This window comes from Cynocephalus volans, chromosome 11, assembly GCF_027409185.1.
Source record: "Cynocephalus volans isolate mCynVol1 chromosome 11, mCynVol1.pri, whole genome shotgun sequence".
NCBI classification, from domain to species: Eukaryota; Metazoa; Chordata; class Mammalia; order Dermoptera; family Cynocephalidae; genus Cynocephalus; species Cynocephalus volans.
In genome coordinates, this window is record NC_084470.1 from 30429197 (window position 1) to 30442342 (window position 13146).

The following is a 13146-nucleotide window of genomic DNA, read 5'->3' on the forward strand; positions in this document are numbered from 1 at the left end:
AGCAAAATGAATTATAGCCCATCTAAGGGGTAGGGAGTTGCTTTGTTTTAGCCTATTTGGTTTTTAGGACTAGAATGTGATTTTGTAAAAGTACCAACTTTTTCAAGAAATCATTATTTTTTCTTGATATAAATATCAGGATTTCAATTATTATATATGATCACGCTATCATCTTCATCTTTTTAAAATATGACATCCAATGGAACAAAAGTAAGTAAGTACTGCATGAATGTCCTCTGGATCAAAAACTCTCCCAGGTGCTTTGAGCTAATGTGAAGTAAAAAAAAAAAAAAAAAAAAAGCAGATTCTCTGCTTGAAATGAGTTTTAAAAGTTGTTTATAATGCAAGAATACACATGGAGTCTTCGAAAAGTTCATGGAAACTTTCTGTAGTACCCTCGTATAACTACAAGAACCCAAAGAGCAAACACATGGCAATGCAATATACAATGAATATATAAGTGCTGAGAGAATGTTGTCCAGAAGTAAACAGTCAACTGGGTTCAATCATAGAAGGTGTGAATAAGAATTCTTAGGAGGAGGAACATGGAACATCAGTGGGAAAGGTAACCAAATTAGAAGGAAACATATAAAGGCACAGAAGGCAATGAGTATATCAAGTGTGCAGCACAGCATGGTAACTAGTAATCTGAAGGAAAAGAGAATTCCAAGAAGTACTGCCAGTTGGGAGCAGGACAGTGGGACAGAAGAAAAGGTGGGCCAAGTCTGAAAAGAGCTTTAAGTGCTGAATTTACAACTCTACATTTCTGAATAGGAAGTGATAAAGAAAACAGTATTTGAGTAGCTCAAAGTAGAAATAAGCCTGAAAGAGGAGAGTTTGTAAGAAGGACATAAGAGTGAATTATAATGAAGTGAAATGAAAAAGTCATAACCTGAATGGAAAAGCCTATATTCAAATTCATGTTGCATAATTTCTAACTATGGAACCTTGAGCAAATGATTGCTTAACTGCCTCATCTGTCAAGTACGGATAATAATATTGAGTTTGTGATCAAGATGAGATCATGTGAAAACACCAAGAACAGTGCCTGACAAGTAGTAGACGCTCAGGAACAGAGGTCATTATTACTCTTTGAGTGATGGTACTCCAGTTCAGGCTAAGTTACTGAAGTAAGTGAACTATGCAAGAGATTTGTGAAGCATCTCTTTTCTGGTCCTAATTTTAAAATAAATTAAGACCTATTTTATCTTCTTTTGCTCATTTGACTTCTGTTTGAAATACCCTTTGATGGGCAATTGTTCCCAGAAATAGATTTTTTATTTTTTCAGTAGTAGCAAGAAAGCCTCTCTTCTTGGGGCCAGTAAACAGCATAAGGATCTGAGCAAAGTTACTTCACATATCTGCAAAAAGCTTAATGTGATGACCCTCCAGGCAGTCTCTACCCAAGCAAGAGATATCTGGGGCACAGGTTTGGATCCCTATATAGGGATGGCCAGTTAACTCAGGAGAACGTGGTGCTGACAACACCAAGTCAAGGGTTAAGATCCCCTTACCGGTCATCTTTAAAAAAAACAAAAAAAGATATTTGGGGCAAAAGAAAGTTGCTAAAGCCTTTAGAAAGTCAAATATCCCAAATAAAAGTAATCAGGTTGAAGACAGGTAGATAGTAAACCAAGTAAACTGTTATTCAGAAATTTCTTGAAGAAACTTAGCCATCAGGGTAAGAATAGATTAATCCTTTTGAGAGGCTAGTTTTTCTCCCTTTCTTCCTATTATATGATTTAAAATTTAGCCCTGTTTTTAAGTAGGCTTCATGCCCAAAGATATGGATCACCCAGCTGTTGCAATCTGAATGGATTATGGAAGAAAGTACTAAAAACTGCTACAGTCACTTTGCAAATATCCATGAACTATATAGTAAGAGTTTAATACCAACATACTAAAAATGTAAATTATATTGTATTCCAATTCATGGTTTCATTTAAATATATACTAACCACTTGCAAGATTAAAAACTAGAGATCTACAAGAATTAAACTGCAGGTAGATAATTTAAATTGCCCACTTTTAGAAAATATCCAATCAACTGAAAATGTGTATTAGGCAGACATAGCATATCAATGCAATAGTACATCATCTACAATGCTGAAGTACTAATTTGTGAAGTTTCATGATACCCTTTTTTTTAGAACAGTATGACATGTTCTATAAATTCTGATGAAGAATCCATCACGTCAAATAAGTAAGATAGAAAGATAAAGAAAAGTTTGAAAGAGAAGTAAAAGTTTATGCTATTTCAGAAGTTGGAAAAAGAACTGAAATTCAGAGAAGTTTTTAGCTAAAAGAGTCTTTGGAGATTATCCAGTTCAACTCAGAGATTACACAGGCAAGGAAACTGTCACACAGAAAAATAAATGTCTGTGCCAATGTATATGGGTAGTTAGCAGACCAGCAGGACTTTCCAACTGCTTCCCTAAGTAAGTTACAGATAAGTCAGAGAAATGCATTTAGGTAAAATTCCATGACTTCAGAATCGCACAGAAGAACCTAGCTCAGAAGGTTGATAAATATACCTGAACAAGTACATATTTCCTACAAAAAATACTTGATTGTCACAAGAAAAGACATTACACTGATAGGAATCAGAAATAAGAGAAAGAAAAAAGTAGAGTGAGTAACAATCAGTCTTTGATGATATGATGTAAGTTTCAGAATATCTCCCTACCATCCATTACACTTCTGGGCTTTTTTAATCTTATGATAGCTGGTGTTGATCTAGAATAGGTAAAGTTATTTGAACATCAATCTAACCCAAATATCATTGGAAAGGCAAATATAATTTTAAAACAATAATAAAAAACACAGAATACAGACCCAAGCTAGATTCAATAATTCTTAAGACTTTGAAAAATCAACAATAACTCTACAGTTTAATGCCAAAAAAAAAAAAAAGAGGGAGAGAGAAACATCAGCAACTTCAGAAAAAATGAGGTAGAGAAAAAAATTTAGAACTAAACTGCAGAAGTTCATGATTCATTCAAACCAAAATATTTGATAGGAAAACAAAAGGACAAAAAATCACACAAAATGGGGTCGGAGACAAATTTTGTTAATATCAGAACATAAAAGTTCAAGAGAAGTATTTTCTGTATTTGGCCAGAAAACAAAAAATGGGACTGTGAAACAGGAGAGAGTAAAACTCTGAAAATAGAGATGAACAGCAAAGAGTAGTATTCCATGATGTAATTTAGACTAAAACAGTCTAAGACTTTTACCTGATGGAAAAAAATTGGTTTGTTTTAACTGAACTGATCAATATTTAAAATATAGAAGTTTCTTTCTCAGATGTGTAAAGAAACTAGATTTAAACAAATTTTACATAGTACAAAATGAGATATCATAAAAATTTATAAAAATTTGGTGTATGAGTTTTGTTTTCTAAATTGAAATAAACCCAAATTGGCAGGCAATACAGTTTCCATTTAAGTTATAAAAATCTTTCATCATGGCAATTCAAACACTTATAAAGAACGGACAATAGTGGGATGTATCCCAGTCTATCATCACCTAGCTTCATCACTAATCCATTTTTGTTTTATATATACTCCTCCCTCAATGCTGTAATATTTTGAAGCCAATCCCAGACATCACTGTCTATAAATTTTGCAATGTGTACTTCTAAAAAAAGAGTACTGTTTAAAAACATAAGCATAGTCTCATTATAACACTATGACCAATTAAAGTAATAGTCAACTTAATCAAAAATCCAGTAAATGTTCAAATTCCTTTGTCTAAAATTTTTCAACACTTTGTTAAAGATCCAAGAAATATTCGTTGATAAGGTGCAATTTGTTATGTCTCTTAAGATTCTTTTGCTGTATAGATTTGTCCTTCCACTCTTTTTTCTTGCAATGTATTTTTTAAAGATACCAGATTATCCTGTAGAAAATCCCCACATTCTGAATTTTACTTTTGTACCTCCATAGAGTTATTTAACACATTCTTCTCCCCCTTTTATTTCCTATAAACTGGTAGTTAGATCTAGAGACTCCATTAGATTCAGGTCCAACTTTTCAACAAGATTCTTCATAGGAAGTATGATGGTTTGAGAATATGTTCATAAATTCTTTGACACTCTGCCCATAAAAAGAAGTTTAACTCCTCTCCCTTTGAATATGTGCTGGCCTTAGTGACCACTTTCTCACAAACTAAATGTGGCAAAAGTGATGTTGTGACACATCTTCTGGCTGGCTCTCTCTCTGGACACATCCTCAGAACCAAGCCACCAGGTTGTGAGGAAGCCAAGCAGCTATATGGAAAGGCCATGTGGAGGTGTTCCCACAACAACTCCAGAGAAGGTCTCAGCTGAGAGCCAGCTTCAACAGCAAGACATGTGAGTGGACAAGCCTTGCAATGATTCCAGCTCCTGGCCTTCAAGCTGCCCTAGCCAACACCATATTGAACAGAGATGAGCTGTCCTGCTGAGCCCTGCGCAAGCTGTAGATTCATTAACAAAATAAACTTGTTGTTTCAAGCTCTGGGTGGTTTGTAATGCACCAACAGGTAACCAAGGAAACAGCACTGTGCCCTTCCATCAGGAGGAACATAACATTAGCTTATCTCTTTTGTGATACTAGCAACTGTTGATGATCATTACCTATATCTATTAATTCATTAGAGGTCATAAGATGATAAATTTATAATCCTATCATTTTATCTTCCTTTATTATCTAAAATACTTGTATAAAAATTTCCTTCGATTTTTAGTTATCCTGAAGCATTATTCACCATAACTTTAAAAAAATCTTATTGTTTCATTACACTTGGTTCATGGATACTTGTTATGTACATCTAATTACACTAAGATCTATAAGTGATAGAATGGCCACTAATTCTGTCACAAAAGTAGTTTATGACAACTGGACTATTCTATTTGTCTATTGGATATCTTACGTGACTGCAGTGTGTGGGAATCAATCAAGAAGTGAGGGATGAAGGGCAACTAAACACCAACTTTAGAGCCCCAATAACCAGGATCGAGGTTCTTGATGGGAGTTTGTTAGAAAGACCTTCAACAGGAAATAAAGGGAAGCCTGGCAAATATCTTGACTATCTGTAATGAAGAGCTTCTCAGATAATAAAGAGGGGGGAAAAAAAAAGAATACTTCCTAAGCAAGAAAAGGGTTAAGAAAAGAGTGAAATGATAAAGGGCTTGTCACAGTGTTATAGTACATAATTAGGTAATTAGAAGTATTAAAACAGACAGAGAATTGGGCCCAGACGAATTACAGAGGATGCACGTATTCAATAAGATGCCCCCAGGGAAAAAATAAAGCCCTTGGTGAGGGTTTATAATCATGCAGTAGGACAAAGAAGTACAGAGGACTTGAAGGGATAACTGATGCTATGCCCATATTTCAAAAACAGAAAATCAAAACATGCACTCACCCAAAATTTAAAATGAGCTGATGAAAACTCCCTAGAATACTATTAAACACCAAAATATATAACCATAATATCTTACTGTGATTTACTGTTTTATTAAAGAAAAACTGAAAAATCAAGCCAATACTATAAAGGGAAAATTTGATAAAGAATGAAAGCAGACACTCCATATTCTTTTTCTTCCTGTATTTCCTACTTTGGCTGATGATTTCACCATTCTCTCTATTTAACCAAACCTGTTGTCTCTTCTTTCCAGGCACATAGCTAGATTTAATTTCCCAGCTTCCTTTTCAGTTAGCTATGGCCATATGCCTGAGTGCTAGGCAATGGAATGAGAGTAGAAGTTACATGTGACTACAAAATCCCTCCCCACTTCTGATCCCCTCCCACAGGCAGGCCCCTATACACATTTACCCTTTCAGCTGGATAGATGGAAAACACCATCAGAGAGACCCAGAAGCTTTATGTGGACTGTGATTGTTTTTAAGACAAGTCTGCAAATTCTTTAACATACTTCCCTTCATAGGTTGTGGCATAAAAAAGGACATAGCTTCTATATGGCTCCCTTTCTTTCTTGGATCAGGTACTGTGGAGAAAGTATCCTCTGGCTGAGAACACTTAGGCAGTCTCATGAAGAGATGCACATGGAAAGGAACCAATGTGCATCCCCCAGCCCTACTCAAGTGATCAAATGTCTGTAGCTCCAGTAGACATCTGACTGCAATGTCATGAGAGACTCCTAAGCCAGAACCTCCCAGCTAAGCTGCTCCCAAGCTCCTGATCCATAGCAACTATGAAATCATAAATGATTACTGTTCTAAGCAACTAAGTTTTGGTTGATTTATGATGTAGCAGAAGATAAGCAATAGAGGTTTTGATACCTGAAACTGGAGTGCTGCTAAAAAAACTAAAACATGTAGGAGAAATGTCTACAAGAATGGATAGAAGCCAGAAGGATCTTCCGGAGAGCATCAGTGAAATAGTAAAGGGTATGAAAGACACTGTCAGCAAAAGACACAGACCATGAGCAGGCTGCCACTGGGGATTTAAATGAAAGTGAAGAAAATATTGCAGGAAAAATGGAGGAAGAGGGTTCCTTATCATGTAGTAGCAGAAAGTCTGACAACATGGTAGCCTCTGGTTTATGGAAAATAGAAAATGGACCAAATAAACTGGGTGATCTAGCTAAGGAGATATCCAGGCAGAATGCTGAAGGTGTTGTCTGGTTTATTCTTATTACTTATATTAGAATGAAAGAAGAGAAAAGCAAAAGGAAGAACTGATAAACATAAAGGTGCTAGAATTTGCTGGGTTTGAAAATAAACCTTTTTCTCATTCCCAACCTCTTCAGTCAGCAAATGATGCTCACATTAAGACATTTCTTTTCGGCAAAGATCAAATTTAGGACACAGAAAAACAAGTTCTAAAGATAAAGCCAAGGGTGTGACTGTAAAACCCTTTGTTCAGATCTCAGAAAGCTCTAAGACAATGCCACACAGAAACTCCAGTCCCACAAAAGGCCCTTAGATTAAAAAGCATGCCTCACAGAGCCTTTAGAAGGTAGATGCCAGGGATGCTGCTAAACATCCTACACTGTACGAAACAGCTTCTTATTACACAGAATTAACTGGCCCAAAATGTCAATACTCTCAAGATTGAGAAACACTTCATTAGAATAAACCAGGAGGACACAAACATTGCCTACTTATTTATTTTCCACCTCCTTTTGAATAAGATTTGAGATACTGATGCATTTATGTTTCTGTCCTGTCTGCTTCACAGAGTGCTTTGCACACTGAAGGTACTTAATAAGTGTTTCTTGAACTGAAGAAGTGTTAAATCTAGACAAATAAGATTAACATAAATTATAGAGTACTGGAAAGACCTGGAGTCCCAAGTACTATTTCCATTTTAGCCATTAACAAGTTAAATTTGCTTATCCAGGTCATATTCTTTCTGAGCTACAACTTTTCATCTTCACAAAATTAAAGGATTTAAGTAAAAGACTATCAAACACACAAATGCCTATTAAAGTTGTGAGGTACTGGAGAATATAAAGATACAAAACATAAGAACTCAGAACTCAAGAAAATCTAGGAGAGAAAATAGACATTTTACAGATAATTTTAAAAGAGGATAATCACATTAAAATATAAATAACAGTGGATTGCATGTCCCCCCCCAAACTCACTGAGGCTTGATTTGCATTGTAACAGTATTAAGAGGGTGGGGGAAATCCAATAATGGTGTTTGAAAGGTGGGGCCTTAAAGAGGTGATTAAATTTTGAGGATTATGCCCTTGTTAATGAATCGATCCATTCATGAAGTAACAGGTGTGGATCTGATGGCTTTAAAAGGAGAGCAAGTGAGGAGGTTAGCTTGTTTTTGCTTAGTCCATTCTCACCATGTGATACTCTGGTCACCACGGGGCTCTGTAGAGTTCCCACCAAGAAGAAGGCCCTTACCAGATGTGTTCCCGGGACTTAGGACTTCCCGGCCTCTGAAACTGTAAGAAATAAATTTCATTTCTTTATAGGTACCCAGTTTCAGGTATTCTGTTATAAGCAACAGAAATGTACTAAAATAATGACATATAGCAGAACAGAAGGGGCAGTCTTTTCTTCATTAGAATCTTCAAATTCTAGTACAGTAGCTGGCACATAGAAATTTCTCAAGTAGTATTTGTTGAATGAACAAAAACACCTACAAACCTACAAATGAATGAACAAGTGAAAAAGAAAAATTAAGCCTATGGAGTTGGGGACTGGGGATGGGAAGGTAAAGCAAAATAACAAAACAAATAAACAAAAAGGCGTGAGTAGAGTTCTGCTTTCTTTGTTTTTGTAATTAATAAAGAAAAGAACAACACAAAGTTTTCATAGGCCATGAACAGAAGATGAATACTGATTTTTGAAAGCCAAAGAAATTAAAGAAGGAATCTGTTGTGATGACAATGAGTAGGTCCCAGCCCAGGAGGACAGAAGAAAAATCTCCAAGAGTCTAGCAAGGAAGATGGGAGTATGAAATCACCATACAGTTGAGAAGATTAAACAGAAGGGTTGGGATGACCGGATGCATGGTTTGGAGAGGGCAGGGAGGTGGAACATGTCATCATCTAAGTAGAGGTTTTTCTAAGGTTCTTTCTAGCTCTGTAATGCCCTGAGTCGCATAATGGGCCCTCTATCTCACTGCCTCCCCTCCTCCAAAAAACATTTCTATTCATCCATAAAGGTAAAAAATTAGAAAAAATAAACAGGTAGATAGATATATAAGCACTTCAAGTGCAAGATTTTCACAACTGGAAATACAAACTTTATTTTGCAGATTTGCAACTATTAAGAAAAAAATTAAAAAGAAATTCAAAGCATTACCCCTGAAGTACCAAAGAAGCTTCAATTCCAAACCTGCTTGAATGTTCTGAAAAGACTGTGTTACACCACCTAATAGGCTATGATTCCTGGAAATATTTCAGAATGGGATATTATAACTTTACCATCCACCAAACTTTATTTTTTAACCTTCTCATAATCATAGAATTAATAGTATGATTACCCACAACAATAAATAGTGCTTAAAAACCTGGCTTACTTAAAACAAAGAGGATCTCAAAAGCAAAACTTCTACTGGTCAGCAGTTCAGGGTAACACAAATGTGCTGCCCTCCACGGAGCACTTCTTCCAAATTCCCAAGGTAAGGAGCATCAGGATGCGAATAAGAGCACTAGAGCTGTATTGTTCTGTAGCAAATTAACCTTCATTTTCATTCAAATACTAAACAAATTCTTTTAAGATTTTAAAAATCTCACAAATTAGAATAAATGTATGCTAGGAACGAAATGTAAATGGAACGAAATGGGAAAAATATACTTTAAAACAGGAGTAATACAGAAAAATACATATTTCTAAATATATATATGCAACAAAAATACATTTGTTTTTACCTTAAATGTCAAATAAGTAAGGACTACAGGCCATTTGACAGAATTTTCTCGTATTCCTGAAAATCTGTTTTTCCCCTTCTTTAATATTTAAGAAACATACACACAGGTTGCTGACAACTCTTAGAGAGCGGCTTGTGTTGTAGTTTTCACTTTCTCGGCTGTGAACAAGTGCATATGTGAGGGCTGGTTGTGCATGCACAAGCATGTACTTTGCCTGCATTAAATAAAATCACAACACAACACCAAGTACATCCACTCATTCATGTGTGCCTGCAGTCCACCTCGAGGAGACTGAAAATATAAATACAAGCTGCTATTTTGGTGTGATCACACGAATATGGCAGCTTGTATTTTTTTTTTCTCTTTAACATTTTAACACTGGGCAGATTGTCTGCATTAACACACACCAAAATCAATTCTGCTCTGAAATTGCTTGTAAAATCCTCCTCCCTTGAGGAATTTGGTTTTTATTTAAATACAAAGTGGGCCTGGAGGAATCTGTATAAAAGATAACAACAACATTTAGGATATCTTAACTTTGTAAAGTGTGACAATCAATGGACCAAAGTATTGGGAGTCTTTCTTCCAAAATGGGAACTGAGGGGAAGATGTTCTTTATCTTAAAAAAAAAAAAAAAAATATATATATATATATCAATAATTTAACTCTGTAAAATCACTTTCATACATCATTAATACAGAAAAAATTTTCAATAGTCTAGTTTGTAATGTATACTGTAATGTAACATAATAATTATATTTGACCAAAAATTCTTAAGACTTTTATATAGTATTTATATTAATGAAGTTTTCTTAAGGGGAGAGAAAGGAAATAAAAAATAAATATTTAGCATAGGCCCTATCTAAAAGTTCAACATAAATAAAAAATAAAATGTAGACATTCACATGATGTATTATAAAAAAATATAACAATGAATTATATATACACTGCTGAACAATAAAGTTTTCTGTAATGATGGAAATGTTCTATATGTGCGCCGTCCAATATAGTAGCCACTGCAACTTGAATGTGGCTATGGTAAATGAAGACTGAATTTTTAATTTATTTAATCTTAATTAAAATTTAAATAGGCACATGTACCTGCTGTCTACCAAACTGGACAGCATACATCTATAATTTTAAAAAGAGAATTTTAGCAATTATTAAATAAATCCACAAAATATCAAATGACAATATTAAAAAAAACCAAGGAGACAAAGTTTGCTCAAATTGATTATGTCCGCAGCTTGGCCCACACATAAACCTATAAACAAAAGGAAGCATGAAAATGAAAAAGTTGAATCTTTAAAAATCTAACCATATCATGGAGATTCAAGTAGGAAACGGAGTAATTAACTGATGAATGAGCTACCTGAGATGTCAACTACAAGAACTAGAAACACACAAGACCAATAATTGAAGATGACAAGAATCATATCCAATAGGCAATCAGATAAACTTTTAAATATGGTCAAAGTTAAAGAATTTTAATCATTTAATTCAGAAGAGAGGGAGAACACATTTTAAGAAAAGATGATACTATTTGGCAATAGCTTATAAATATGTTAATCTGCAAATGATGTTATAGATGCTGTGTATATTTTTAGAATAGACCTTGATAGACCAAATAACATACTTATTTGGCATCTAATATGAAAATGATATTTTATCCTGAACTTGTTATTTCCCATCATTTTAAATAATACTGATTTCATTTAATGTTAGAGCTTTTGAAACATGGCAAATTTTGTTCTGAACAGACAATTCAAGTTCTAAATTAGAAATGCTATAAATTGGAAGTGACTTCATTTACCTTTTGATTATCAGTTTCTTCATTAATAAAAATGGGAATGGTAACAAACCTCATTAGGTTGAGATAAGAAACAATTAATTGAAATGAATGCAAAATGCTCTGAGGCAAAAAAGGGTTAGTGGCATAAAAAAATATTAAAATTTGTTCAAGGGGGAGATAATATTTAATACAGTGACATATCCAAATCAAATAAATTCAATAATGCTGGCAAAAATACAGCTCATGAGTTTAAACTATCTTGTTTAAACTCAGACTAAAAGGTTGACAATAGTATTTTTAAAGTATGCTTATGTCTCTGAAGACTGAAAAGATGTTACAGATTATTTAAAGTTGAACACCACTGATTGTCAGTGATAAGATTCACAATCAATGAACATTTATTAATCATCAACTTGACAATGTGCAGTGAGACAAAAACAAGACTAGGTCCATGTCCTCGTTGGGCTTACCATTAGGTGTGAAAGAAGAGACCTGGGTTAACCACAGAGCTCATGTGTACACTGCTTCTATCATGGTACCAGTTATCCTGCACTATAACTTTTGTTCCTCTGCTTTCTCTATTAGACTTTAAGGTTTTTAAGGATCCATGTCATATTTATTTTGGCATTTCCAGTGCCTGGTACCCTGAGGAGATAGATATAAATGTACTGAATACACTGGCAGATGGACCTAAATAAATGTGAGACCAAACAAAATGAAATAATATCATTAAAGAGTTATTTAAAAAATTCTATAGAACATAAAATAAGTAATTTCCAATTATAAAGATTAGAATGCTTCATGGACATGGTGGTGATGAACGCAGGCCTTGAAGGATGAGTTGTCAAGAATCCAACAGGGGGCAGTGGAGGGAAGTAGCATTGCGGCAGAGGGGAGCATGGAAAATTCCAAAGCATGCACAATGGAAAGCACAAAACCTGTTTGTGGAATAATGCCAGAAGCACTGGTCTATGGTTATGTGTTAGGGAAGCTGGACAAGTCCATTCTTCTGCAGGCCACAGGGAGTCATAGAAGGATTTAGATTAGGTAAATATCATAATTATAAATGTGCTTCGAGAAGAGTGATTGGGGTGTAACACATGGAATGGACTGGAAGTAGAAAGATACTAGATCCAAACAGAACAATTAAGGAAGAAGATTATAGAAAGGAGGTAAAAAGGACCTGAGACAGAGCAATAAAAATAGAAAAGAACTGATGAATGTGAGAAAACTACATATAATGACTCCCTAATTTGTATTTAAAAATATAAAATGTATATCCTCAGCCTATCTAATCCTATCTGTCTTTATTACTACATCTTTAGGCTAAGTCTAAACATTAACTTGGCACTAACATTACTGAACTCAGAATACTACAATACACTCCTAGTCACTTTCCAGCTTCCAGTCTTACATACACCCTCACCCCACTGCACAGCAGCCAGAATTATCTTTTTAGATATCACACCTCTGCTCAATATCCTTCAATAGCCTCCCCCTAGATCTTCACACGGAGGCCTTTAAAATTTTTTCATATCTCAACTCAAATGTCATCTTCTCAGAGATGCCCTCTCTGATCACTATTCCTAAAGTAGCCACCCCTATTCTCCCTCTAGCTATCTTACTACCCTGCTTTATTTCTTCATAATTACCACACACTACAATTATCCTCTTTATCTATATATGTTCTTGTCTCACTCCCCGCAACCATACTAAGACCCTGTCTATGTTATTCAGCACTCTGTTCCCTCCAATGCAAAGGACAAAACTGGAACATAGTAGACCCTGAATCAATATACATTAAAAACAAAAACAAAATTCTTATCACAGATACTACTAAACAAGTAGCACGGTAGAAGTTTCTTGGAGCTGTACTTCTTTTTTTCTCTGATTGTATTATGAACTGCTTTACAGACTGAATTGAAAACATGGATTCTAGATTATATAGTGCCTTATAAAGATACAAAGCAGTAAAATTATTCAAGCTATTCAGCTTTTGTGATTAAGC

General features: G+C 34.8%; 1 protein-coding gene across 10 annotated transcripts in view; it reads right to left on the bottom strand.

Annotated features, from left to right (window-relative positions):
* TBC1D5 (TBC1 domain family member 5) overlaps positions 1–13146 on the bottom strand; it is a 539520-nt gene that overhangs the window by 216712 nt on the left and 309662 nt on the right. The window lies entirely within an intron of this gene.